General features: G+C 45.4%; 53 non-coding genes across 53 annotated transcripts; all 53 read right to left on the reverse strand.

The window, feature by feature from the left end:
* Window positions 1-319: 319 nt before the first annotated feature.
* Window positions 320-392, reverse strand: trnav-aac (transfer RNA valine (anticodon AAC)). The gene has a single exon. It is a non-coding gene; the product is annotated as a tRNA-Val (tRNA).
* Window positions 393-630: 238 nt separating this feature from the next.
* trnav-uac (transfer RNA valine (anticodon UAC)) lies at window positions 631-703 on the reverse strand. The gene has a single exon. It is a non-coding gene; the product is annotated as a tRNA-Val (tRNA).
* A 1,006-nt stretch (window positions 704-1,709) lies between these two features.
* Window positions 1,710-1,782, reverse strand: trnav-aac (transfer RNA valine (anticodon AAC)). The gene has a single exon. It is a non-coding gene; the product is annotated as a tRNA-Val (tRNA).
* A 240-nt stretch (window positions 1,783-2,022) lies between these two features.
* trnav-cac (transfer RNA valine (anticodon CAC)) lies at window positions 2,023-2,095 on the reverse strand. Its single transcript has one exon. It is a non-coding gene; the product is annotated as a tRNA-Val (tRNA).
* Window positions 2,096-2,561: 466 nt separating this feature from the next.
* On the reverse strand, window positions 2,562-2,634 carry trnav-aac (transfer RNA valine (anticodon AAC)). The gene has a single exon. It is a non-coding gene; the product is annotated as a tRNA-Val (tRNA).
* A 75-nt stretch (window positions 2,635-2,709) lies between these two features.
* Window positions 2,710-2,782, reverse strand: trnav-cac (transfer RNA valine (anticodon CAC)). Its single transcript has one exon. It is a non-coding gene; the product is annotated as a tRNA-Val (tRNA).
* A 240-nt stretch (window positions 2,783-3,022) lies between these two features.
* On the reverse strand, window positions 3,023-3,095 carry trnav-cac (transfer RNA valine (anticodon CAC)). Its single transcript has one exon. It is a non-coding gene; the product is annotated as a tRNA-Val (tRNA).
* A 466-nt stretch (window positions 3,096-3,561) lies between these two features.
* Window positions 3,562-3,634, reverse strand: trnav-gac (transfer RNA valine (anticodon GAC)). The gene has a single exon. It is a non-coding gene; the product is annotated as a tRNA-Val (tRNA).
* Window positions 3,635-4,091: 457 nt separating this feature from the next.
* trnav-aac (transfer RNA valine (anticodon AAC)) lies at window positions 4,092-4,164 on the reverse strand. The gene has a single exon. It is a non-coding gene; the product is annotated as a tRNA-Val (tRNA).
* A 75-nt stretch (window positions 4,165-4,239) lies between these two features.
* trnav-cac (transfer RNA valine (anticodon CAC)) lies at window positions 4,240-4,312 on the reverse strand. The gene has a single exon. It is a non-coding gene; the product is annotated as a tRNA-Val (tRNA).
* Window positions 4,313-4,552: 240 nt separating this feature from the next.
* Window positions 4,553-4,625, reverse strand: trnav-cac (transfer RNA valine (anticodon CAC)). The gene has a single exon. It is a non-coding gene; the product is annotated as a tRNA-Val (tRNA).
* Window positions 4,626-5,091: 466 nt separating this feature from the next.
* Window positions 5,092-5,164, reverse strand: trnav-gac (transfer RNA valine (anticodon GAC)). Its single transcript has one exon. It is a non-coding gene; the product is annotated as a tRNA-Val (tRNA).
* Window positions 5,165-5,630: 466 nt separating this feature from the next.
* On the reverse strand, window positions 5,631-5,703 carry trnav-aac (transfer RNA valine (anticodon AAC)). The gene has a single exon. It is a non-coding gene; the product is annotated as a tRNA-Val (tRNA).
* Window positions 5,704-5,778: 75 nt separating this feature from the next.
* On the reverse strand, window positions 5,779-5,851 carry trnav-cac (transfer RNA valine (anticodon CAC)). Its single transcript has one exon. It is a non-coding gene; the product is annotated as a tRNA-Val (tRNA).
* Window positions 5,852-6,317: 466 nt separating this feature from the next.
* trnav-aac (transfer RNA valine (anticodon AAC)) lies at window positions 6,318-6,390 on the reverse strand. Its single transcript has one exon. It is a non-coding gene; the product is annotated as a tRNA-Val (tRNA).
* Window positions 6,391-6,465: 75 nt separating this feature from the next.
* On the reverse strand, window positions 6,466-6,538 carry trnav-cac (transfer RNA valine (anticodon CAC)). Its single transcript has one exon. It is a non-coding gene; the product is annotated as a tRNA-Val (tRNA).
* Window positions 6,539-7,754: 1,216 nt separating this feature from the next.
* trnav-cac (transfer RNA valine (anticodon CAC)) lies at window positions 7,755-7,827 on the reverse strand. The gene has a single exon. It is a non-coding gene; the product is annotated as a tRNA-Val (tRNA).
* A 466-nt stretch (window positions 7,828-8,293) lies between these two features.
* Window positions 8,294-8,366, reverse strand: trnav-aac (transfer RNA valine (anticodon AAC)). The gene has a single exon. It is a non-coding gene; the product is annotated as a tRNA-Val (tRNA).
* A 75-nt stretch (window positions 8,367-8,441) lies between these two features.
* trnav-cac (transfer RNA valine (anticodon CAC)) lies at window positions 8,442-8,514 on the reverse strand. Its single transcript has one exon. It is a non-coding gene; the product is annotated as a tRNA-Val (tRNA).
* A 466-nt stretch (window positions 8,515-8,980) lies between these two features.
* trnav-aac (transfer RNA valine (anticodon AAC)) lies at window positions 8,981-9,053 on the reverse strand. Its single transcript has one exon. It is a non-coding gene; the product is annotated as a tRNA-Val (tRNA).
* A 75-nt stretch (window positions 9,054-9,128) lies between these two features.
* Window positions 9,129-9,201, reverse strand: trnav-cac (transfer RNA valine (anticodon CAC)). Its single transcript has one exon. It is a non-coding gene; the product is annotated as a tRNA-Val (tRNA).
* A 457-nt stretch (window positions 9,202-9,658) lies between these two features.
* Window positions 9,659-9,731, reverse strand: trnav-aac (transfer RNA valine (anticodon AAC)). Its single transcript has one exon. It is a non-coding gene; the product is annotated as a tRNA-Val (tRNA).
* A 299-nt stretch (window positions 9,732-10,030) lies between these two features.
* trnav-uac (transfer RNA valine (anticodon UAC)) lies at window positions 10,031-10,103 on the reverse strand. The gene has a single exon. It is a non-coding gene; the product is annotated as a tRNA-Val (tRNA).
* A 789-nt stretch (window positions 10,104-10,892) lies between these two features.
* trnav-cac (transfer RNA valine (anticodon CAC)) lies at window positions 10,893-10,965 on the reverse strand. Its single transcript has one exon. It is a non-coding gene; the product is annotated as a tRNA-Val (tRNA).
* A 466-nt stretch (window positions 10,966-11,431) lies between these two features.
* Window positions 11,432-11,504, reverse strand: trnav-aac (transfer RNA valine (anticodon AAC)). Its single transcript has one exon. It is a non-coding gene; the product is annotated as a tRNA-Val (tRNA).
* A 244-nt stretch (window positions 11,505-11,748) lies between these two features.
* trnav-uac (transfer RNA valine (anticodon UAC)) lies at window positions 11,749-11,821 on the reverse strand. The gene has a single exon. It is a non-coding gene; the product is annotated as a tRNA-Val (tRNA).
* Window positions 11,822-12,610: 789 nt separating this feature from the next.
* On the reverse strand, window positions 12,611-12,683 carry trnav-aac (transfer RNA valine (anticodon AAC)). Its single transcript has one exon. It is a non-coding gene; the product is annotated as a tRNA-Val (tRNA).
* Window positions 12,684-12,922: 239 nt separating this feature from the next.
* Window positions 12,923-12,995, reverse strand: trnav-aac (transfer RNA valine (anticodon AAC)). The gene has a single exon. It is a non-coding gene; the product is annotated as a tRNA-Val (tRNA).
* A 238-nt stretch (window positions 12,996-13,233) lies between these two features.
* Window positions 13,234-13,306, reverse strand: trnav-uac (transfer RNA valine (anticodon UAC)). The gene has a single exon. It is a non-coding gene; the product is annotated as a tRNA-Val (tRNA).
* Window positions 13,307-13,556: 250 nt separating this feature from the next.
* trnav-cac (transfer RNA valine (anticodon CAC)) lies at window positions 13,557-13,629 on the reverse strand. Its single transcript has one exon. It is a non-coding gene; the product is annotated as a tRNA-Val (tRNA).
* Window positions 13,630-14,095: 466 nt separating this feature from the next.
* trnav-cac (transfer RNA valine (anticodon CAC)) lies at window positions 14,096-14,168 on the reverse strand. Its single transcript has one exon. It is a non-coding gene; the product is annotated as a tRNA-Val (tRNA).
* Window positions 14,169-14,634: 466 nt separating this feature from the next.
* Window positions 14,635-14,707, reverse strand: trnav-aac (transfer RNA valine (anticodon AAC)). Its single transcript has one exon. It is a non-coding gene; the product is annotated as a tRNA-Val (tRNA).
* A 75-nt stretch (window positions 14,708-14,782) lies between these two features.
* On the reverse strand, window positions 14,783-14,855 carry trnav-cac (transfer RNA valine (anticodon CAC)). Its single transcript has one exon. It is a non-coding gene; the product is annotated as a tRNA-Val (tRNA).
* A 75-nt stretch (window positions 14,856-14,930) lies between these two features.
* trnav-cac (transfer RNA valine (anticodon CAC)) lies at window positions 14,931-15,003 on the reverse strand. Its single transcript has one exon. It is a non-coding gene; the product is annotated as a tRNA-Val (tRNA).
* A 467-nt stretch (window positions 15,004-15,470) lies between these two features.
* On the reverse strand, window positions 15,471-15,543 carry trnav-aac (transfer RNA valine (anticodon AAC)). Its single transcript has one exon. It is a non-coding gene; the product is annotated as a tRNA-Val (tRNA).
* A 633-nt stretch (window positions 15,544-16,176) lies between these two features.
* On the reverse strand, window positions 16,177-16,249 carry trnav-aac (transfer RNA valine (anticodon AAC)). Its single transcript has one exon. It is a non-coding gene; the product is annotated as a tRNA-Val (tRNA).
* A 594-nt stretch (window positions 16,250-16,843) lies between these two features.
* On the reverse strand, window positions 16,844-16,916 carry trnav-aac (transfer RNA valine (anticodon AAC)). The gene has a single exon. It is a non-coding gene; the product is annotated as a tRNA-Val (tRNA).
* Window positions 16,917-17,154: 238 nt separating this feature from the next.
* Window positions 17,155-17,227, reverse strand: trnav-uac (transfer RNA valine (anticodon UAC)). Its single transcript has one exon. It is a non-coding gene; the product is annotated as a tRNA-Val (tRNA).
* Window positions 17,228-17,477: 250 nt separating this feature from the next.
* On the reverse strand, window positions 17,478-17,550 carry trnav-cac (transfer RNA valine (anticodon CAC)). The gene has a single exon. It is a non-coding gene; the product is annotated as a tRNA-Val (tRNA).
* A 1,005-nt stretch (window positions 17,551-18,555) lies between these two features.
* trnav-aac (transfer RNA valine (anticodon AAC)) lies at window positions 18,556-18,628 on the reverse strand. Its single transcript has one exon. It is a non-coding gene; the product is annotated as a tRNA-Val (tRNA).
* Window positions 18,629-18,703: 75 nt separating this feature from the next.
* Window positions 18,704-18,776, reverse strand: trnav-cac (transfer RNA valine (anticodon CAC)). The gene has a single exon. It is a non-coding gene; the product is annotated as a tRNA-Val (tRNA).
* Window positions 18,777-18,851: 75 nt separating this feature from the next.
* Window positions 18,852-18,924, reverse strand: trnav-cac (transfer RNA valine (anticodon CAC)). Its single transcript has one exon. It is a non-coding gene; the product is annotated as a tRNA-Val (tRNA).
* Window positions 18,925-19,391: 467 nt separating this feature from the next.
* trnav-aac (transfer RNA valine (anticodon AAC)) lies at window positions 19,392-19,464 on the reverse strand. The gene has a single exon. It is a non-coding gene; the product is annotated as a tRNA-Val (tRNA).
* A 238-nt stretch (window positions 19,465-19,702) lies between these two features.
* trnav-uac (transfer RNA valine (anticodon UAC)) lies at window positions 19,703-19,775 on the reverse strand. The gene has a single exon. It is a non-coding gene; the product is annotated as a tRNA-Val (tRNA).
* A 250-nt stretch (window positions 19,776-20,025) lies between these two features.
* Window positions 20,026-20,098, reverse strand: trnav-cac (transfer RNA valine (anticodon CAC)). Its single transcript has one exon. It is a non-coding gene; the product is annotated as a tRNA-Val (tRNA).
* A 466-nt stretch (window positions 20,099-20,564) lies between these two features.
* trnav-aac (transfer RNA valine (anticodon AAC)) lies at window positions 20,565-20,637 on the reverse strand. Its single transcript has one exon. It is a non-coding gene; the product is annotated as a tRNA-Val (tRNA).
* A 594-nt stretch (window positions 20,638-21,231) lies between these two features.
* On the reverse strand, window positions 21,232-21,304 carry trnav-aac (transfer RNA valine (anticodon AAC)). The gene has a single exon. It is a non-coding gene; the product is annotated as a tRNA-Val (tRNA).
* Window positions 21,305-21,542: 238 nt separating this feature from the next.
* Window positions 21,543-21,615, reverse strand: trnav-uac (transfer RNA valine (anticodon UAC)). The gene has a single exon. It is a non-coding gene; the product is annotated as a tRNA-Val (tRNA).
* Window positions 21,616-21,865: 250 nt separating this feature from the next.
* Window positions 21,866-21,938, reverse strand: trnav-cac (transfer RNA valine (anticodon CAC)). Its single transcript has one exon. It is a non-coding gene; the product is annotated as a tRNA-Val (tRNA).
* A 466-nt stretch (window positions 21,939-22,404) lies between these two features.
* Window positions 22,405-22,477, reverse strand: trnav-aac (transfer RNA valine (anticodon AAC)). Its single transcript has one exon. It is a non-coding gene; the product is annotated as a tRNA-Val (tRNA).
* Window positions 22,478-23,071: 594 nt separating this feature from the next.
* trnav-aac (transfer RNA valine (anticodon AAC)) lies at window positions 23,072-23,144 on the reverse strand. Its single transcript has one exon. It is a non-coding gene; the product is annotated as a tRNA-Val (tRNA).
* A 238-nt stretch (window positions 23,145-23,382) lies between these two features.
* trnav-uac (transfer RNA valine (anticodon UAC)) lies at window positions 23,383-23,455 on the reverse strand. The gene has a single exon. It is a non-coding gene; the product is annotated as a tRNA-Val (tRNA).
* Window positions 23,456-23,705: 250 nt separating this feature from the next.
* trnav-cac (transfer RNA valine (anticodon CAC)) lies at window positions 23,706-23,778 on the reverse strand. Its single transcript has one exon. It is a non-coding gene; the product is annotated as a tRNA-Val (tRNA).
* Window positions 23,779-23,846: the final 68 nt, after the last annotated feature.

A 23,846-nucleotide genomic window follows, 5' to 3' on the forward strand; every position in this document is an offset into this window, starting at 1 on the left:
ATCCATTCGCCCATCTGCTACCGCGAGGAACAATGCTAGCACGCTAGGCTTCAATTGTATAGTCGTAACGACAGCGGCAAAAGCCAGCCAAGACATGCTAATGGCTACGAACCATCCATTGCACGCTAGACGATCCAGGATGAGACGGTTAACCCAGAAGTCCATGCTGGAGAGGTTCACGAAGAAGACTCAGGAACGCTAGGCAATACAGGAAAGGAGGTTGACACCCAGACACTTCTAATAACTTCTCACAACTAGAGTTAACTTTCATACAGTCTATGCTCTCAACTGCGAGCGCTAAATACAAATACTTTGACCATGTTTCCGCCCGGTCTCGAACCGGGGACCTTTCGCGTGTTAGGCGAACGTGATAACCACTACACTACGGAAACCTGTTAAATGAACAAATCTTGTCATCAGAAGCACCCGCATGAACAGGTTTCAGCGCAGGTTTAAACACTTAATAATATGACGAGGCTATCGGTTGAAGAGGTGGCGTGGTGCCCAGTAAACACTGCTGAAGGTTCTGTTCCAGACAGACTATTCAAGACAGACTATTCCCAAATAGCAGCCCGATAATAAACTAGGAGAATTTAAACATTAACTTTGTATGTCTGAAAACAGTAATACTGTTTCCGCCCAGTTTCGAACCGGGGACCTTTCGCGTGTAAGGGGAACGTGACAACCACTACACTACGGAAACACATTCAAAGAGTGTCTGGCAACCCAGAAGAATCCCTTCATCAACCGTCCAGTCTAGTTCACAACATTTTATGGAACCAGGGTCAGAGTGGTCAGGTGTGAATGTAAGTGGTTATATCATACATATTTGAAACATATTATCCCAAACATCCATTCGCCTATCTGCTACCGCGGGGAACAATGCTAGCATGCTAGGCTTTAATTGTAAAGTCGTAACGACAGCGGCAAAAGCCAGCCAAGACATGCTAATGGCTACGAACCATCCATTGCACGCTAGACGATCCAGGATCAGACGGTTAACCCAGAGGTCCATGCTGGAGAGGTGCACGAAGAAGACTCAGGAACGCAAGGCAATACAGGAAAGGAGGTTGAAACCCAGACACTTCTAAGAACTTCTCACAACTAGAGTTAGCTTTCATACAGTCTATGCTCTCAACTGCGAGCGCTAAATACAAATACTTTGATCATGTTTCCGGACCGGTTTCGAACCGGGGACCTTTCGCGTGTGAGGCGAACGTGATAACCACTATACTACAGAAACACAGTCAAGGAGTATCTGGCAACCCAGAAGAATCCCGTCATCAACCGTCCAGTCTAGTTCACAACATTTTATGGAACCATGGTCAGAGGGGTCAGGTGTGAATTTAAGTGGTTATATCATACATATTTGAAACATATCATCCTAAACATCCATTCGCCCATCTGCTACCGCGAGGAACAATGCTAGCACGCTAGGCTTCAATTGTAAAGTCGTAACGACAGCGGCAAAAGCCAGCCAAGACATGCTAATGGCTACGAACCATCCATTGCACGCTACACGATCCAGGATGAGACGGTTAACCCAGAAGTCCATGCTGGAGAGGTTCACGAAGAACACTCAGGAACGCTAGGCAATACAGGAAAGGAGGTTGACACCCAGACACTTCTAATAACTTCTCAGAACTAGAGTTAACTTTCATACAGTCTATGCTCTCAACTGCGAGCACTAAATACAAGTAATTTGACCATGTTCCCGCCCGGTCTCGAACCGGGGACCTTTCAAGTGTTAGGCGAACGTGATAACCACTACACTACGGAAACCTATTTAAACGTATAAATCTTGTCATTAGAAGCACCCGCATGAACAGGTTTTCAGCGCAGGTTTAAACACTTAATAATATGACGAGGCCATCGGTTGAAGAGGTGGCGTGGTGCCCAGTGGACACTGCTGAAGGTTCTGTTCCAGACAGACTATTCCCGACAGACTATTCCCAAATAGCTGCCCGATAATAAAGCAGGAGAATTTAAACATTAACTTTGTATGTCTGAAAACAGTAATACTGTTTCCGCCCGGTTTCGAACCGGGGACCTTTCGCGTGTGAGGCGAACGTGATAACCACTACACTACGGAAACACATTCAAAGAGTGTCTGGCAACCCAGAAGAATCCCTTCATCAACCGTCCAGTCTAGTTCACAACATTTTATGGAACCAGGGTCAGAGTGGTCAGGTGTGAATGTAAGTGGTTATATCATACATATTTGAAACATATTATCCCAAACATCCATTCGCCTATCTGCTACCGCGGGGAACAATGCTAGCACGCTAGGCTTCAATTGTAAAGTCGTAACGACAGCGGCAAAAGCCAGCCAAGACATGCTAATGGCTACGAACCATCCATTGCACGCTAGACGATGCAGGATGAGACGGTTAACCCAGATGTCCATGCTGGAGAGGTGCACGAAGAAGACTCAGGAACACTAGGCAATACAGGAAAGGAGGTTGAAACCCAGACACTTCTAAGAACTTCTCACAACTAGAGTTAGCTTTCATACAGTCTATGCTCTCAACTGCGAGCGCTAAATACAATTACTTTGATCATGTTTCCGCCCGGTCTCGAACCGGGGACCTTTCGCGTGTTAGGCGAACATGATAACCACTACACTACGAAAACGTGTTAAAATGTATAAATCTTGTCATCCGAAGCACCCGCATGAACAGGTTTTCGTATGTCTGAAAACAGTAATACTGTTTCCGCCCGGTTTCGAACCGGGGACCTTTCGCGTGTGAGGCTAACATGATAACCACTACACTACGTAAACCTATTTAAACGAACAAATCTTGTCATGAGAAGCACCCGCATGAACAGGTTTTCAGCGCAGGTTTAAACACTTAATAATATGACGAGGCCATCGGTTGAAGAGGTGGCGTGGTGCCCAGTGGACACTGCTGAAGGTTCTGTTCCAGACAGACTATTCCCGACAGACTATTCCCAAATAGCTGCCCGATAATAAAGCAGGAGAATTTAAACATTAACTTTGTATGTCTGAAAACAGTAATACTGTTTCCGCCCGGTTTCGAACCGGGGACCTTTCGCGTGTGAGGCGAACGTGATAACCACTACACTACGGATACACATTCAAGGAGTATCTGGCAACCCAGAAGAATCCCTTCATCAACCGTCCAGTCTAGTTCACAACATTTTATGGAACCAGGGTCAGAGTGGTCAGGTGTGAATGTAAGTGGTTATATCATACATATTTGAAACATATTATCCCAAACATCCATTCGCCTATCTGCTACCGCGGGGAACAATGCTAGCATGCTAGGCTTCAATTGTAAAGTCGTAACGACAGCGGCAAAAGCCAGCCAAGACATGCTAATGGCTACGAACCATCCATTGCACGCTAGACGATCCAGGATCTGACGGTTAACTCAGATGTCCATGCTGGAGAGGTGCACGAAGAAGACTCAGGAACGCTAGGCAATACAGGAAAGGAGGTTGAAACCCAGACACTTCTAAGAACTTCTCACAACAAGAGTTAGCTTTCATACAGTCTATGCTCTCAACTGCGAGCGCTAAATACAAATACTTTGATCATGTTTCCACCCGGTTTCGAACCGGGGACCTTTCGCGTGTCAGGCGAACGTAATAACCACTATACTACAGAAACACAGTCAAGGAGTATCTGGCAACCCAGAAGAATCCCGTCATCAACCGTCCAGTCTAGTTCACAACATTTTATGGAACCATGGTCAGAGGGGTCAGGTGTGAATTTAAGTGGTTATATCATACATATTTGAAACATATTATCCTAAACATCCATTCGCCCATCTGCTACCGCGAGGAACAATGCTAGCACGCTAGGCTTCAATTGTAAAGTCGTAACGACAGCGGCAAAAGCCAGCCAAGACATGCTAATGGCTACGAACCATCCATTGCACGCTACACGATCCAGGATGAGACGGTTAACCCAGAAGTCCATGCTGGAGAGGTTCACGAAGAACACTCAGGAACGCTAGGCAATACAGGAAAGGAGGTTGACACCCAGACACTTCTAATAACTTCTCAGAACTAGAGTTAACTTTCATACAGTCTTTTCAGTAACTTTCATACAATTACTTTGATCATGTTTCCGCCCGGTCTCGAACCGGGGACCTTTCGCGTGTTAGGCGAACATGATAACCACTACACTACGAAAACGTGTTAAAATGTATAAATCTTGTCATCCGAAGCACCCGCATGAACAGGTTTTCGTATGTCTGAAAACAGTAATACTGTTTCCGCCCGGTTTCGAACCGGGGACCTTTCGCGTGTGAGGCTAACATGATAACCACTACACTACGTAAACCTATTTAAACGAACAAATCTTGTCATGAGAAGCACCCGCATGAACAGGTTTTCAGCGCAGGTTTAAACACTTAATAATATGACGAGGCCATCGGTTGAAGAGGTGGCGTGGTGCCCAGTGGACACTGCTGAAGGTTCTGTTCCAGACAGACTATTCCCGACAGACTATTCCCAAATAGCTGCCCGATAATAAAGCAGGAGAATTTAAACATTAACTTTGTATGTCTGAAAACAGTAATACTGTTTCCGCCCGGTTTCGAACCGGGGACCTTTCGCGTGTGAGGCGAACGTGATAACCACTACACTACGGATACACATTCAAGGAGTATCTGGCAACCCAGAAGAATCCCTTCATCAACCGTCCAGTCTAGTTCACAACATTTTATGGAACCAGGGTCAGAGTGGTCAGGTGTGAATGTAAGTGGTTATATCATACATATTTGAAACATATTATCCCAAACATCCATTCGCCTATCTGCTACCGCGGGGAACAATGCTAGCATGCTAGGCTTCAATTGTAAAGTCGTAACGACAGCGGCAAAAGCCAGCCAAGACATGCTAATGGCTACGAACCATCCATTGCACGCTAGACGATCCAGGATCTGACGGTTAACTCAGATGTCCATGCTGGAGAGGTGCACGAAGAAGACTCAGGAACGCTAGGCAATACAGGAAAGGAGGTTGAAACCCAGACACTTCTAAGAACTTCTCACAACAAGAGTTAGCTTTCATACAGTCTATGCTCTCAACTGCGAGCGCTAAATACAAATACTTTGATCATGTTTCCACCCGGTTTCGAACCGGGGACCTTTCGCGTGTCAGGCGAACGTAATAACCACTATACTACAGAAACACAGTCAAGGAGTATCTGGCAACCCAGAAGAATCCCGTCATCAACCGTCCAGTCTAGTTCACAACATTTTATGGAACCATGGTCAGAGGGGTCAGGTGTGAATTTAAGTGGTTATATCATACATATTTGAAACATATTATCCTAAACATCCATTCGCCCATCTGCTACCGCGAGGAACAATGCTAGCACGCTAGGCTTCAATTGTAAAGTCGTAACGACAGCGGCAAAAGCCAGCCAAGACATGCTAATGGCTACGAACCATCCATTGCACGCTACACGATCCAGGATGAGACGGTTAACCCAGAAGTCCATGCTGGAGAGGTTCACGAAGAACACTCAGGAACGCTAGGCAATACAGGAAAGGAGGTTGACACCCAGACACTTCTAATAACTTCTCAGAACTAGAGTTAACTTTCATACAGTCTATGCTCTCAACTGCGAGCGCTAAATACAATTACTTTGATCATGTTTCCGCCCGGTCTCGAACCGGGGACCTTTCGCGTGTTAGGCGAACATGATAACCACTACACTACGAAAACGTGTTAAAATGTTTAAATCTTGTCATCCGAAGCACCCGCATGAACAGGTTTTCGTATGTCTGAAAACAGTAATACTGTTTCCGCCCGGTTTCGAACCGGGGACCTTTCGCGTGTGAGGCGAACGTGATAACCACTACACTACGGAAACACATTCAAAGGGTGTCTGGCAACCCAGAAGAATCCCTTCATCAACCGTCCAGTCTAGTTCACAACATTTTATGGAACCAGGGTCAGAGTGGTCAGGTGTGAATGTAAGTGGTTATATCATACATATTTGAAACATATTATCCCAAACATCCATTCGCCTATCTGCTACCGCGGGGAACAATGCTAGCACACTAGGCTTCAATTGTAAAGTCGTAACGACAGCGGCAAAAGCCAGCCAAGACATGCTAATGGCTACGAACCATCCATTGCACGCTAGACGATGCAGGATGAGACGGTTAACCCAGATGTCCATGCTGGAGAGGTGCACGAAGAAGACTCAGGAACACTAGGCAATACAGGAAAGGAGGTTGAAACCCAGACACTTCTAAGAACTTCTCACAACTAGAGTTAGCTTTCATACAGTCTATGCTCTCAACTGCGAGCGCTAAATACAAATACTTTGATCATGTTTCCGCCCAGTCTCGAACCGGGGACCTTTCGCGTGTTAGGCGAACGTGATAACCACTACACTACGAAAACCTGTTAAAATGTATAAATCTTGTCATCCGAAGCACCCGCATGAACAGGTTTTCGTATGTCTGAAAACAGTAATACTGTTTCCGCCCGGTTTCGAACCGGGGACCTTTCGCGTGTGAGGCGAACGTGATAACCACTATACTACAGAAACACAGTCAAGGAGTATCTGGCAACCCAGAAGAATCCCGTCATCAACCGTCCAGTCTAGTTCACAACATTTTATGGAACCATGGTCAGAGTGGTCAGGTGTGAATTTAAGTGGTTATATCATACATATTTGAAACATATTATCCTAAACATCCATTCGCCCATCTGCTACCGCGAGGAACAATGCTAGCCCGCTAGGCTTCAATTGTAAAGTCGTAACGACAGCGGCAAAAGCCAGCCAAGACATGCTAATGGCTACAAACCATCCATTGCAAGCTAGACGATCCAGGATGAGACGGTTAACCCAGAAGTCCATGCTGGAGAGGTTCACGAAGAAGACCCAGGAACGCTAGGCAATACAGGAAAGGAGGTTGACACCCAGACACTTCTAATAACTTCTCACAACTAGAGTTAGCTTTCATACAGTCTATGCTCTCAACTGCGAGCGCTAAATACATATACTTTGATCATGTTTTCTCCCAGTCTCGAACCCGGGACCTTTCAAGTGTTAGGCGAACGTGATAACCACTACACTACGGAAACCTATTTAAACAAACAAATCTTGTCATCAGAAGCACCCGCATGAACAGGTTTTCAGCGCAGGTTTAAAGACTTAATAATATGACGAGTCCATCGGTTGAAGAGGTGGCGTGGTGCCCAGTGGACACTGCTGAAGGTTCTGTTCCAGACAGACTATTCCCGACAGACTATTCCCAAATAGCTGCCCGATAATAAAGCAGGAGAATTTAAATATTAATTTTGTATGTCTGAAAACAGTAACACTGTTTCCGCCCGGTTTCGAACCGGGGACCTTTCGCGTGTGAGGCGAACGTGGGTCAGAGTGGTCAGGTGTGAATGTAAGTGGTTATATCATACATATTTGAAACATATTATCCCAAACATCCATTCGCCTATCTGCTACCGCGGGGAACAATGCTAGCATGCTAGGCTTCAATTGTAAAGTCGTAACGACAGCGGCAAAAGCCAGCCAAGACATGCTAATGGCTACGAACCATCCATTGCACGCTAGACGATCCAGGATCAGACGGTTAACTCAGATGTCCATGCTGGAGAGGTGCACGAAGAAGACTCAGGAACGCTAGGCAATACAGGAAAGGAGGTTGAAACCCAGACACTTCTAAGAACTTCTCACAACTAGAGTTAGCTTTCATACAGTCTATGCTCTCAACTGCGAGCGCTAAATACAAATACTTTGATCATGTTTCCACCCGGTTTCGAACCGGGGACCTTTCGCGTGTGAGGCGAACGTGATAACCACTATACTACAGAAACACAGTCAAGGAGTATCTGGCAACCCAGAAGAATCCCGTCATCAACCGTCCAGTCTAGTTCACAACATTTTATGGAACCATGGTCAGAGGGGTCAGGTGTGAATTTAAGTGGTTATATCATACATATTTGAAACATATTATCCTAAACATCCATTCGCCCATCTGCTACCGCGAGGAACAATGCTAGCACGCTAGGCTTCAATTGTAAAGTCGTAACGACAGCGGCAAAAGCCAGCCAAGACATGCTAATGGCTACGAACCATCCATTGCACGCTACACGATCCAGGATGAGACGGTTAACCCAGAAGTCCATGCTGGAGAGGTTCACGAAGAACACTCAGGAACGCTAGGCAATACAGGAAAGGAGGTTGACACCCAGACACTTCTAATAACTTCTCAGAACTAGAGTTAACTTTCATACAGTCTATGCTCTCAACTGCGAGCGCTAAATACAATTACTTTGATCATGTTTCCGCCCGGTCTCGAACCGGGGACCTTTCGCGTGTTAGGCGAACATGATAACCACTACACTACGAAAACGTGTTAAAATCTATAAATCTTGTCATCCGAAGCACCCGCATGAACAGGTTTTCGTATGTCTGAAAACAGTAATACTGTTTCCGCCCGGTTTCGAACCGGGGACCTTTCGCGTGTGAGGCGAACGTGATAACCACTACACTACGGAAACACATTCAAAGGGTGTCTGGCAACCCAGAAGAATCCCTTCATCAACCGTCCAGTCTAGTTCACAACATTTTATGGAACCAGGGTCAGAGTGGTCAGGTGTGAATGTAAGTGGTTATATCATACATATTTGAAACATATTATCCCAAACATCCATTCGCCTATCTGCTACCGCGGGGAACAATGCTAGCACACTAGGCTTCAATTGTAAAGTCGTAACGACAGCGGCAAAAGCCAGCCAAGACATGCTAATGGCTACGAACCATCCATTGCACGCTAGACGATGCAGGATGAGACGGTTAACCCAGATGTCCATGCTGGAGAGGTGCACGAAGAAGACTCAGGAACACTAGGCAATACAGGAAAGGAGGTTGAAACCCAGACACTTCTAAGAACTTCTCACAACTAGAGTTAGCTTTCATACAGTCTATGCTCTCAACTGCGAGCGCTAAATACAAATACTTTGATCATGTTTCCGCCCGGTCTCGAACCGGGGACCTTTCGCGTGTTAGGCGAACGTGATAACCACTACACTACGAAAACCTGTTAAAATGTAGAAATCTTGTCATCAGAAGCACCCGCATGAACAGGTTTTCGTATGTCTGAAAACAGTAATACTGTTTCCGCCCGGTTTCGAACCGGGGACCTTTCGCGTGTGAGGCAAACGTGATAACCACTATACTACAGAAACACAGTCAAGGAGTATCTGGCAACCCAGAAGAATCCCGTCATCAACCGTCCAGTCTAGTTCACAACATTTTATGAAACCATGGTCAGAGTGGTCGGGTGTGAATGTAAGTGGTTATATCATACATATTTGAAACATATTATCCCAAACATCCATTCGCCTATCTGCTACCGCGGGGAACAATGCTAGCACGCTAGGCTTCAATTGTAAAGTCGTAACGACAGCGGCAAAAGCCAGCCAAGACATGCTAATGGCTACGAACCATCCATTGCACGCTAGACGATGCAGGTTAACCCAGATGTCCATGCTGGAGAGGTGCACGAAGAAGACTCAGGAACACTAGGCAATACAGGAAAGGATGTTGAAACCCAGACACTTCTAAGAACTTCTCACAACTAGAGTTAGCTTTCATACAGTCTATGCTCTCAACTGCGAGCGCTAAATACAAATACTTTGATCATGTTTCCGCCCGGTCTCGAACCGGGGACCTTTCGCGTGTTAGGCGAACGTGATAACCACTACACTACGAAAACCTGTTAAAATGTATAAATCTTGTCATCAGAAGCAACGTGATAACCACTACACTACGGCAACCTGTTAAATGAACAAATCTTGTCATCAGAAGCACCCGCATGAACAGGTTTCAGCGCAGGTTTAAACACTTAATAATATGACGAGGCTATCGGTTGAAGAGGTGGCGTGGTGCCCAGTAAACACTGCTGAAGGTTCTGTTCCAGGCAGACTATTCAAGACAGACTATTCCCAAATAGCAGCCCGATAATAAACTAGGAGAATTTAAACATTAACTTTGTATGTCTGAAAACAGTAATACTGTTTCCCCCCGGTTTCGAACCGGGGACCTTTCGCGTGTAAGGCGAACGTGATAACCAATACACTACAGAAACCTGTAAGTTTGAACAAAACCCTAAACATTTTCTTCATCAGAAGTACCCGCATGAACAGGTCTCAGCGCAGGTTAAAAAACTTAATAATATGACAAGGCTATTTGTTGAAGAGGTGGCGTGGTGCCCAGTAAACACTGCTGAAGGTTCTGTTCCAGACGGACTATTCCCGACAGACTATTCCCAAATGGCTGCCCGATAATAAAGCAGGAGAATTTAAACATTAACTTTGTATGTCTGAAAACAGTAATACTGTTTCCACCCGGTTTCGAACCGGGGACCTTTCGCGTGTGAGTCGAACGTGATAACTACTATACTACAGAAACACAGTCAAGGAGTATCTGGCAACCCAGAAGAATCCCGTCATCAACCGTCCAGTCTAGTTCACAACATTTTATGGAACCATGGTCAGAGTGGTCAGGTGTGAATTTAAGTGGTTATACCATACATATTTGAAACATATTATCCTAAACATCCATTCGCCCATCTGCTACCGCGAGGAACAATGCTAGCACGCTAGGCTTCAATTGTAAAGTCGTAACGACAGCGGCAAAAGCCAGCCAAGACATGCTAATGGCTACGAACCATCCATTGCACGCTAGACGATGCAGTATGAGACGGTTAACCCAGATGTCCATGCTGGAGAGGTGCACGAAGAAGACTCAGGAACACTAGGCAATACAGGAAAGGAGGTTGAAACCCAGACACTTCTAAGAACTTCTCACAACTAGAGTTAGCTTTCATACAGTCTATGCTCTCAACTGCGAGCGCTAAATACAAATACTTTGATCATGTTTCCGCCCGGTCTCGAACCGGGGACCTTTCGCGTGTGAGGCGAACGTGATAACCACTACACTACGGAAACACATTTAAAGAGTGTCTGGCAACCCAGAAGAATCCCTTCATCAACCGTCCAGTCTAGTTCACAACATTTTATGGAACCAGGGTCAGAGTGGTCAGGTGTGAATTTAAGTGGTTATATCATACATATTTGAAACATATTATCCTAAACATCCATTCGCCCATCTGCTACCGCGAGGAACAATGCTAGCACGCTAGGCTTCAATTGTAAAGTCGTAACGACAGCGGCAAAAGCCAGCCAAGACATGCTAATGGCTACGAACCATCCATTGCAAGCTAGACGATCCAGGATGAGACGGTTAACCCAGAAGTCCATGCTGGAGAGGTTCACGAAGAAGACTCAGGAACGCTAGGCAATACAGGAAAGGAGGTTCACACCCAGACACTTCTAATAACTGCTCACAACTAGAGTTAACTTTCTTACAGTCTATGCTCTCAACTGCGAGCGCTAAATACAAATACTTTGATCATGTTTCCGCCTGGTCTCGAACCGGGGACCTTTCGCGTGTTAGGCGAACGTGATAACCACTACACTACGGAAACCTATTTAAACGAACAAATCTTGTCATCAGAAGCACCCGCATGAACAGGTTTTCAGCGCAGGTTTGAACACTTAATAATATGACGAGGCCATCCATCGGTTGAAGAGGTGGCGTGGTGCCCAGTGGACACTGCTGAAGGTTCTGTTCCAGACAGACTATTCCCGACAGACTATTCCCAAATAGCTGCCCGATAATAAACTAGGAGAATTTAAACATTAACTTTGTATGTCTGAAAACAGTAATACTGTTTCCGCCCGGTTTCGAACCGGGGACCTTTCGCGTGTAAGGCGAACGTGATAACCACTACACTACGGAAACCTATAAGTTTGAACAAAACCCTAAACATTTTTTTCATCAGAAGTACACGCATGAACAGGTCTCAGCGCAGGTTAAAAAACTTAATAATATGACAAGGCTATTTGTTGAAGAGGTGGCGTGGTGCCCAGTAAACACTGCTGAAGGTTCTGTTCCAGACGGACTATTCCCGACAGACTAGTCCCAAATGGCTGCCCGATAATAAAGCAGGAGAATTTAAACATTAACTTTGTATGTCTGAAAACAGTAATACTGTTTCCGCCCGGTTTCGAACCGGGGACCTATCGCGTGTGAGGCAAACTTGATAACCACTACACTACGGAAACACATTCAAGGAGTATCTGGCAACCCAGAAGAATCCCGTCATCAACCGTCCAGTCTAGTTCACAACATTTTATGGAACCAGGGTCAGAGTGGTCAGGTGTGAATTTAAGTGGTTATATCATACATATTTGAAACATATTATCCTAAACATCCATTCGCCCATCTGCTACCGCGAGGAACAATGCTAGCACGCTAGGCTTCAATTGTATAGTCGTAACGACAGCGGCAAAAGCCAGCCAAGACATGCTAATGGCTACGAACCATCCATTGCACGCTAGACGATCCAGGATGAGACGGTTAACCCAGAAGTCCATGCTGGAGAGGTTCACGAAGAAGACTCAGGAACGCTAGGCAATACAGGAAAGGAGGTTGACACCCAGACACTTCTAAGAACTTCTCACAACTAGAGTTAGCTTTCATACAGTCTATGCTCTCAACTGCGAGCGCTAAATACAAATACTTTGATCATGTTTCCGCCCGGTCTCGAACCGGGGACCTTTCGCGTGTTAGGCGAACGTGATAACCACTACACTACGGAAACCTGTTAAAATGTACAAATCTTGTCATCAGAAGCACCCGCATGAACAGGTTTCAGCGCAGGTTTAAACACTTAATAATATGACGAGGCTATCGGTTGAAGAGGTGGCGTGGTGCCCAGTAAACACTGCTGAAGGTTCTGTTCCAGACAGACTATTCAAGACAGACTATTCCCAAATAGAAGCCCGATAATAAACTAGGAGAATTTAAACATTAACTTTGTATGCCTGAAAACAGTAATACTGTTTCCGCCCGGTCTCGAACCGGGGACCTTTCGCGTGTTAGGCGAACGTGATAACCACTACACTACGGAAACCTGTTAAATGAACAAATCTTGTCATCAGAAGCACCCGCATGAACAGGTTTCAGCGCAGGTTTAAACACTTAATAATATGACGAGGCTATCGGTTGAAGAGGTGGCGTGGTGCCCAGTAAACACTGCTGAAGGTTCTGTTCCAGACAGACTATTCAAGACAGACTATTCCCAAATAGCAGCCCGATAATAAACTAGGAGAATTTAAACATTAACTTTGTATGTCTGAAAACAGTAATACTGTTTCCGCCCGGTTTCGAACCGGGGACCTTTCGCGTGTAAGGCGAACGTGATAACCACTACACTACGGAAACCTGTAAGTTTGAACAAAACCCTAAACATTTTTTTCATCAGAAGTACCCGCATGAACAGGTCTCAGCGCAGGTTAAAAAACTTAATAATATGACAAGGCTATTTGTTGAAGAGGTGGCGTGGTGCCCAGTAAACACTGCTGAAGGTTCTGTTCCAGACGGACTATTCACGACAGACTATTCCCAAATGGCTGCCCGATAATAAAGCAGGAGAATTTAAACATTAACTTTGTATGTCTGAAAACAGTAATACTGTTTCCGCCCGGTTTCGAACCGGGGACCTTTCGCGTGTGAGGCGAACGTGATAACCACTACACTACGGAAACACATTCAAGGAGTATCTGGCAACCCAGAAGAATCCCTTCATCAACCGTCCAGTCTAGTTCACAACATTTTATGGAACCAGGGTCAGAGTGGTCAGGTGTGAATGTAAGTGGTTATATCATACATATTTGAAACATATTATCCCAAACATCCATTCGCCTATCTGCTACCGCGGGGAACAATGCTAGCATGCTAGGCTTCAATTGTAAAGTCGTAACGACAGCGGCAAAAGAAAGCCAAGACATGCTAATGGCTACGAACCATCCATTGCACGCTAAACGATCCAGGATAAGACGGTTAACCAAGATGTCCATGCTGGAGAGGTGCACGAAGAAGACTCAGGAACGCTAGGCAATACAGGAAAGGAGGTTGAAACCCAGACACTTCTAAGAACTTCTCACAACTAGAGTTAGCTTTCACACAGTCTATGCTCTCAACTGCGAGCGCTAAATACAAATACTTTGATCATGTTTCCGCCCGGTTTCGAACCGGGGACCTTTCGCGTGTGAGTCGAACGTGATAACTACTATACTACAGAAACACAGTCAAGGAGTATCTGGCAACCCAGAAGAATCCCGTCATCAACCGTCCAGTCTAGTTCACAACATTTTATGGAACCATGGTCAGAGTGGTCAGGTGTGAATTTAAGTGGTTATATCATACATATTTGAAACATATTATCCTAAACATCCATTCGCCCATCTGCTACCGCGAGGAACAATGCTAGCACGCTAGGCTTCAATTGTAAAGTCGTAACGACAGCGGCAAAAGCCAGCCAAGACATGCTAATGGCTACGAACCATCCATTGCACGCTAGACGATGCAGGATGAGACGGTTAACCCAGATGTCCATGCTGGAGAGGTGCACGAAGAAGACTCAGGAACGCTGGGCAATACAGGAAAGGAGGTTGAAACCCAGACACTTCTAAGAACTTCTCACAACTAGAGTTAGCTTTCACACAGTCTATGCTCTCAACTGCGAGCGCTAAATACAAATACTTCAATCATGTTTCCGCCCGGTCTCGAACCGGGGACCTTACGCGTGTTAGGCGAACGTGATAACCACTACACTACGGAAACCTGTTAAAATGTACAAATCTTGTCATCAGAAGGACCCGCATGAACAGGTTTTCGTATGTCTGAATACAGCGATACTGTTTCCGCCCGGTTTCGAACCGGGGACCTTTCGCGTGTGAGGCGAACGTGATAACCACTACACTACGGAAACCTGTTAAAATGTATAAATCTTGTCATCAGAAACACCCGCATGAACAGGTTTTCGTATGTCTGAAAACAGTAATACTGTTTCCGCCCGGTTTCGAACCGGGGACCTTTCGCGTGTGAGGCGAACGTGATAACCACTACACTACGGAAACACATTCAAAGAGTGTCTGGCAACCCAAAAAGAATCCCTTCATCAACCGTCCAGTCTAGTTCACAACATTTTATGGAACCAGGGTCAGAGTGGTCAGGTGTGAATGTAAGTGGTTATATCATACATATTTGAAACATATTATCCCAAACATCCATTCGCCTATCTGCTACCGCGGGGAACAATGCTAGCATGCTAGGCTTCAATTGTAAAGTCGTAACGACAGCGGCAAAAGCCAACCAAGACATGCTAATGGCTACGAACCATCCATTGCACGCTAGACGATTCAGGATGAGACGGTTAACCCAGATGTCCATGCTGGAGAGGTGCACGAAGAAGACTCAGGAACGCTAGGCAATACAGGAAAGGAGGTTGAAACCCAGACACTTCTAAGAACTTCTCACAACTAGAGTTAGCTTTCATACAGTCTATGCTCTCAACTGCGAGCGCTAAATACAAATACTTTGATCATGTTTCCGCCCGGTCTCGAACCGGGGACCTTTCGCGTGTTAGGCGAACATGATAACCACTACACTACGGAAACCTGTTAAATGAACAAATCTTGTCATCAGAAGGACCCGCATGAACAGGTTTCAGCGCAGGTTTAAACACTTAATAATATGACGAGGCTATCGGTTGAAGAGGTGGCGTGGTGCCCAGTAAACACTGCTGAAGGTTCTGTTCCAGACAGACTATTCAAGACAGACTATTCCCAAATAGGAGTATCTGGCAACCCAGAAGAATCCCGTCATCAACCGTCCAGTCTAGTTCACAACATTTTATGGAACCATGGTCAGAGTGGTCAGGTGTGAATTTAAGTGGTTATATCATACATATTTGAAACATATTATCCTAAACATCCATTCGCCCATCTGCTACCGCGAGGAACAATGCTAGCACGCTAGGCTTCAATTGTATAGTCGTAACGACAGCGGCAAAAGCCAGCCAAGACATGCTAATGGCTACGAACCATCCATTGCACGCTAGACGATCCAGGATGAGACGGTTAACCCAGAAGTCCATGCTGGAGAGGTTCACGAAGAAGACTCAGTAACGCTAGGCAATACAGGAAAGGAGGTTGACACCCAGACACTTCTAATAACTTCTCACAACTAGAGTTAACTTTCATACAGTCTATGCTCTCAACTGCGAGCGCTAAATACAAATACTTTGACCATGTTTCCGCCCGGTCTCGAACCGGGGACCTTTCGCGTGTTAGGCGAACGTGATAACCACTACACTACGGAAACCTGTTAAAATGTACAAATCTTGTCATAAGAAGGACCCGCATGAACAGGTTTTCGTATGTCTGAAAACAGCAATACTGTTTCCGCCCGGTTTCGAACCGGGGACCTTTCGCGTGTGACACTACAGAAACACATTCAAGGAGTATCTGGCAACCCAGAAGAATCCCGTCATCAACCGTCCAGTCTAGTTCACAACATTTTATGGAACCATGGTCAGAGTGGTCAGGTGTGAATTTAAGTGGTTATATCATACATATTTGAAACATATTATCCTAAACATCCATTCGCCCATCTGCTACCGCGAGGAACAATGCTAGCACGCTAGGCTTCAATTGTATAGTCGTAACGACAGCGGCAAAAGCCTGCCAAGACATGCTAATGGCTACGAACCATCCATTGCACGCTAGACGATCCAGGATGAGACGGTTAACCCAGAAGTCCATGCTGGAGAGGTTCACGAAGAAGACTCAGGAACGCTAGGCAATACAGGAAAGGAGGTTGACACCCAGACACTTCTAATAACTTCTCACAACTAGAGTTAACTTTCATACAGTCTATGCTCTCAACTGCGAGCGCTAAATACAAATACTTTGACCATGTTTCCGCCCGGTCTCGAACCGGGGACCTTTCGCGTGTTAGGCGAACGTGATAACCACTACACTACGGAAACCTGTTAAATGAACAAATCTTGTCATCAGAAGCACCCGCATGAACAGGTTTCAGCGCAGGTTTAAACACTTAATAATATGACGAGGCTATCGGTTGAAGAGGTGGCGTGGTGCCCAGTAAACACTGCTGAAGGTTCTGTTCCAGACAGACTATTCAAGACAGACTATTCCCAAATAGCAGCCCGATAATAAACTAGGAGAATTTAAACATTAACTTTGTATGTCTGAAAACAGTAATACTGTTTCCGCCCGGTTTCGAACCGGGGACCTTTCGCGTGTAAGGCGAACGTGATAACCACTACACTACAGAAACCTGTAAGTTTGAACAAAACCCTAAACATTTTTTTCATCAGAAGTACCCGCATGAACAGGTCTCAGCGCAGGTTAAAAAACTTAATAATATGACAAGGCTATTTGTTGAAGAGGTGGCGTGGTGCCCAGTAAACACTGCTGAAGGTTCTGTTCCAGACGGACTATTCCCGACAGACTATTCCCAAATGGCTGCCCGATAATAAAGCAGGAGAATTTAAACATTAACTTTGTATGTCTGAAAACAGTAATACTGTTTCCGCCCGGTTTCGAACCGGGGACCTTTCGCGTGTGAGGCGAACGTGATAACCACTACACTACGGAAACACATTCAAGGAGTATCTGGCAACCCAGAAGAATCCCTTCATCAACCGTCCAGTCTAGTTCACAACATTTTATGGAACCAGGGTCAGAGTGGTCAGGTGTGAATGTAAGTGGTTATATCATACATATTTGAAACATATTATCCCAAACATCCATTCGCCTATCTGCTACCGCGGGGAACAATGCTAGCATGCTAGGCTTCAATTGTAAAGTCGTAACGACAGCGGCAAAAGAAAGCCAAGACATGCTAATGGCTACGAACCATCCATTGCACGCTAAACGATCCAGGATAAGACGGTTAACCAAGATGTCCATGCTGGAGAGGTGCACGAAGAAGACTCAGGAACGCTAGGCAATACAGGAAAGGAGGTTGAAACCCAGACACTTCTAAGAACTTCTCACAACTAGAGTTAGCTTTCACACAGTCTATGCTCTCAACTGCGAGCGCTAAATACAAATACTTTGATCATGTTTCCGCCCGGTTTCGAACCGGGGACCTTACGCGTGTGAGGCGAACGTGATAACTACTATACTACAGAAACACAGTCAAGGAGTATCTGGCAACCCAGAAGAATCCCGTCATCAACCGTCCAGTCTAGTTCACAACATTTTATGGAACCATGGTCAGAGTGGTCAGGTGTGAATTTAAGTGGTTATATCATACATATTTGAAACATATTATCCTAAACATCCATTCGCCCATCTGCTACCGCGAGGAACAATGCTAGCACGCTAGGCTTCAATTGTAAAGTCGTAACGACAGCGGCAAAAGCCAGCCAAGACATGCTAATGGCTACGAACCATCCATTGCACGCTAGACGATGCAGGATGAGACGGTTAACCCAGATGTCCATGCTGGAGAGGTGCACGAAGAAGACTCAGGAACGCTGGGCAATACAGGAAAGGAGGTTGAAACCCAGACACTTCTAAGAACTTCTCACAACTAGAGTTAGCTTTCATACAGTCTATGCTCTCAACTGCGAGCGCTAAATACAAATACTTCAATCATGTTTCCGCCCGGTCTCGAACCGGGGACCTTACGCGTGTTAGGCGAACGTGATAACCACTACACTACGGAAACCTGTTAAAATGTACAAATCTTGTCATCAGAAGGACCCGCATAAACAGGTTTTCGTATGTCTGAATACAGCGATACTGTTTCCGCCCGGTTTCGAACCGGGGACCTTTCGCGTGTGAGGCGAACGTGATAACCACTACACTACGGAAACCTGTTAAAATGTATAAATCTTGTCATCAGAAACACCCGCATGAACAGGTTTTCGTATGTCTGAAAACAGTAATACTGTTTCCGCCCGGTTTCGAACCGGGGACCTTTCGCGTGTGAGGCGAACGTGATAACCACTACACTACGGAAACACATTCAAAGAGTGTCTGGCAACCCAAAAAGAATCCCTTCATCAACCGTCCAGTCTAGTTCACAACATTTTATGGAACCAGGGTCAGAGTGGTCAGGTGTGAATGTAAGTGGTTATATCATACATATTTGAAACATATTATCCCAAACATCCATTCGCCTATCTGCTACCGCGGGGAACAATGCTAGCATGCTAGGCTTCAATTGTAAAGTCGTAACGACAGCGGCAAAAGCCAACCAAGACATGCTAATGGCTACGAACCATCCATTGCACGCTAGACGATGCAGGATGAGACGGTTAACCCAGATGTCCATGCTGGAGAGGTGCACGAAGAAGACTCAGGAACGCTAGGCAATACAGGAAAGGAGGTTGAAACCCAGACACTTCTAAGAACTTCTCACAACTAGAGTTAGCTTTCATACAGTCTATGCTCTCAACTGCGAGCGCTAAATACAAATACTTTGATCATGTTTCCGCCCGGTCTCGAACCGGGGACCTTTCGCGTGTTAGGCGAGCATGATAACCACTACACTACGGAAACCTGTTAAATGAACAAATCTTGTCATCAGAAGGACCCGCATGAACAGGTTTCAGCGCAGGTTTAAACACTTAATAATATGACGAGGCTATCGGTTGAAGAGGTGGCGTGGTGCCCAGTAAACACTGCTGAAGGTTCTGTTCCAGACAGACTATTCAAGACAGACTATTCCCAAATAGCAGCCCGATAATAAACTAGGAGAATTTAAACATTAACTTTGTATGTCTGAAAACAGTAATACTGTTTCCGCCCGGTTTCGAACCGGGGACCTTTCGCATGTAAGGCGAACTTGATAACCACTACACTACAGAAACCTGTAAGTTTGAACAAAACCCTAAACATTTTTTTCATCAGAAGTACCCGCATGAACAGGTCTCAGCGCAGGTTAAAAAACTTAATAATATGACAAGGCTATTTGTTGAAGAGGTGGCGTGGTGCCCAGTAAACACTGCTGACGGTTCTGTTCCAGACGGACTATTCCCGACAGACTATTCCCAAATGGCTGCCCGATAATAAAGCAGGAGAATTTAAACATTAACTTTGTATGTCTGAAAACAGTAATACTGTTTCCGCCCGGTTTCGAACCGGGGACCTTTCGCGTGTGAGGCGAACGTGATAACCACTACACTACAGAAACACATTCAAGTAGTATCTGGCAACCCAGAAGAATACCTTCATCAACCGTCCAGTCTAGTTCACAACATTTTATGGAACCAGGGTCAGAGTGGTCAGGTGTGAATGTAAGTGGTTATATCATACATATTTGAAACATATTATCCCAAACATCCATTCGCCTATCTGCTACCGCGGGGAACAATGCTAGCATGCTAGGCTTCAATTGTAAAGTCGTAACGACAGCGGCAAAAGCCAGCCAAGACATGCTAATGGCTACGAACCATCCATTGCACGCTAGACGATCCAGGATGAGACGGTTAACCCAGAAGTCCATGCTGGAGAGGTTCACGAAGAAGACTCAGGAACGCTAGGCAATACAGGAAAGGAGGTTGACACCCAGACACTTCTAATAACTTCTCACAACTAGAGTTAACTTTCATACAGTCTATGCTCTCAACTGCGAGCGCTAAATACAAATACTTTGATCATGTTTCCGCCCGGTCTCGAACCGGGGACCTTTCGCGTGTTAGGCGAACGTGATAACCACTACACTACGGAAACCTGTTAATATGTACAAATCTTGTCATAAGAAGGACCCGCATGAACAGGTTTTCGTATGTCTGAAAACAGCAATACTGTTTCCGCCCGGTTTCGAACCGGGGACCTTTCGCGTGTGACACTACAGAAACACATTCAAGGAGTATCTGGCAACCCAGAAGAATCCCGTCATCAACCGTCCAGTCTAGTTCACAACATTTTATGGAACCATGGTCAGAGTGGTCAGGTGTGAATTTAAGTGGTTATATCATACATATTTGAAACATATTATCCTAAACATCCATTCGCCCATCTGCTACCGCGAGGAACAATGCTAGCACGCTAGGCTTCAATTGTATAGTCGTAACGACAGCGGCAAAAGCCAGCCAAGACATGCTAATGGCTACGAACCATCCATTGCACGCTAGACGATCCAGGATGAGACGGTTAACCCAGAAGTCCATGCTGGAGAGGTTCACGAAGAAGACTCAGGAACGCTAGGCAATACAGGAAAGGAGGTTGACACCCAGACACTTCTAATAACTTCTCACAACTAGAGTTAACTTTCATACAGTCTATGCTCTCAACTGCGAGCGCTAAATACAAATACTTTGACCATGTTTCCGCCCGGTCTCGAACCGGGGACCTTTCGCGTGTTAGGCGAACGTGATAACCACTACACTACGGAAACCTGTTAAATGAACAAATCTTGTCATCAGAAGCACCCGCATGAACAGGTTTCAGCGCAGGTTTAAACACTTAATAATATGACGAGGCTATCGGTTGAAGAGGTGGCGTGGTGCCCAGTAAACACTGCTGAAGGTTCTGTTCCAGACAGACTATTCAAGACAGACTATTCCCAAATAGCAGCCCGATAATAAACTAGGAGAATTTAAACATTAACTTTGTATGTCTGAAAACAGTAATACTGTTTCCGCCCGGTTTCGAACCGGGGACCTTTCGCATGTAAGGCGAACGTGATAACCACTACACTACGGAAACCTGTAAGTTTGAACAAAACCCTAAACATTTTTTTCATCAGAAGTACCCGCATGAACAGGTCTCAGCGCAGGTTAAAAAACTTAATAATATGACAAGGCTATTTGTTGAAGAGGTGGCGTGGTGCCCAGTAAACACTGCTGAAGGTTCTGTTCCAGACGGACTATTCCCGACAGACTATTCCCAAATGGCTGCCCGATAATAAAGCAGGAGAATTTAAACATTAACTTTGTATGTCTGAAAACAGTAATACTGTTTCCGCCCGGTTTCGAACCAGGGACCTTTCGCGTGTGAGGCGAACGTGATAACCACTACACTACGGAAACACATTCAAGGAGTATCTGGCAACCCAGAAGAATCCCTTCATCAACCGTCCAGTCTAGTTCACAACATTTTATGGAACCAGGGTCAGAGTGGTCAGGTGTGAATGTAAGTGGTTATATCATACATATTTGAAACATATTATCCCAAACATCCATTCGCCTATCTGCTACCGCGGGGAACAATGCTAGCATGCTAGGCTTCAATTGTAAAGTCGTAACGACAGCGGCAAAAGAATGCCAAGACATGCTAATGGCTACGAACCATCCATTGCACGCTAAACGATCCAGGATGAGACGGTTAACCCAGATGTCCATGCTGGAGAGGTGCACGAAGAAGACTCAGGAACGCTAGGCAATACAGGAAAGGAGGTTGAAACCCAGACACTTCTAAGAACTTCTCACAACTAGAGTTAGCTTTCATACAGTCTATGCTCTCAACTGCGAGCGCTAAATACAAATACTTTGATCATGTTTCCGCCCGGTCTCGAACCGGGGACCTTTCGCGTGTTAGGCGAACGTGATAACCACTACACTACGGAAACCTGTTAAAATGTACAAATCTTGTCATAACAAGGACCCGCATGAACAGGTTTTCGTATGTCTGAAAACAGCAATACTGTTTCCGTCCGGTTTCGAACCGGGGACCTTTCGCGTGTGACACTACAGAAACACATTCAAGGAGTATCTGGCAACCCAGAAGAATCCCGTCATCAACCGTCCAGTCTAGTTCACAACATTTTATGGAACCATGGTCAGAGTGGTCAGGTGTGAATTTAAGTGGTTATATCATACATATTTGAAACATATTATCCTAAACATCCATTCGCCCATCTGCTACCGCGAGGAACAATGCTAGCACGCTAGGCTTCAATTGTATAGTCGTAACGACAGCGGCAAAAGCCAGCCAAGACATGCTAATGGCTACGAACCATCCATTGCACGCTAGACGATCCAGGATGAGACGGTTAACCCAGAAGTCCATGCTGGAGAGGTTCACGAAGAAGACTCAGGAACGCTAGGCAATACAGGAAAGGAGGTTGACACCCAGACACTTCTAATAACTTCTCACAACTAGAGTTAACTTTCATACAGTCTATGCTCTCAACTGCGAGCGCTAAATACAAATACTTTGACCATGTTTCCGCCCGGTCTCGAACCGGGGACCTTTCGCGTGTTAGGCGAACGTGATAACCACTACACTACGGAAACCTGTTAAATGAACAAATCTTGTCATCAGAAGCACCCGCATGAACAGGTTTCAGCGCAGGTTTAAACACTTAATAATATGACGAGGCTATCGGTTGAAGAGGTGGCGTGGTGCCCAGTAAACACTGCTGAAGGTTCTGTTTCAGACAGACTATTCAAGACAGACTATTCCCAAATAGCAGCCCGATAATAAACTAGGAGAATTTAAACATTAACTTTGTATGTCTGAAAACAGTAATACTGTTTCCGCCCGGTTTCGAACCGGGGACCTTTCTCGTGTAAGGCGAACGTGATTACCACTACGCTACGGAAACCTGTAAGTTTGAACAAAACCCTAAACATTTTTTTCATCAGAAGTACCCGCATGAACAGGTCTCAGCGCAGGTTAAAAAACTTAATAATATGACAAGGCTATTTGTTGAAGAGGTGGCGTGGTGCCCAGTAAACACTGCTGAAGGTTCTGTTCCAGACGGACTATTCCCGACAGACTATTCCCAAATGGCTGCCCGATAATAAAGCAGGAGAATTTAAACATTAACTTTGTATGTCTGAAAACAGTAATACTGTTTCCGCCCGGTTTCGAACCGGGGACCTTTCGCGTGTGAGGCGAACGTGATAACCACTACACTACAGAAACACATTCAAGGAGTATCTGGCAACCCAGAAGAATCCCTTCATCAACCGTCCAGTCTAGTTCACAACATT

The sequence above is a fragment of the Gadus morhua genome, chromosome 21 (genome assembly GCF_902167405.1).
Source record: "Gadus morhua chromosome 21, gadMor3.0, whole genome shotgun sequence".
Classification (NCBI taxonomy): Eukaryota; Metazoa; Chordata; class Actinopteri; order Gadiformes; family Gadidae; genus Gadus; species Gadus morhua.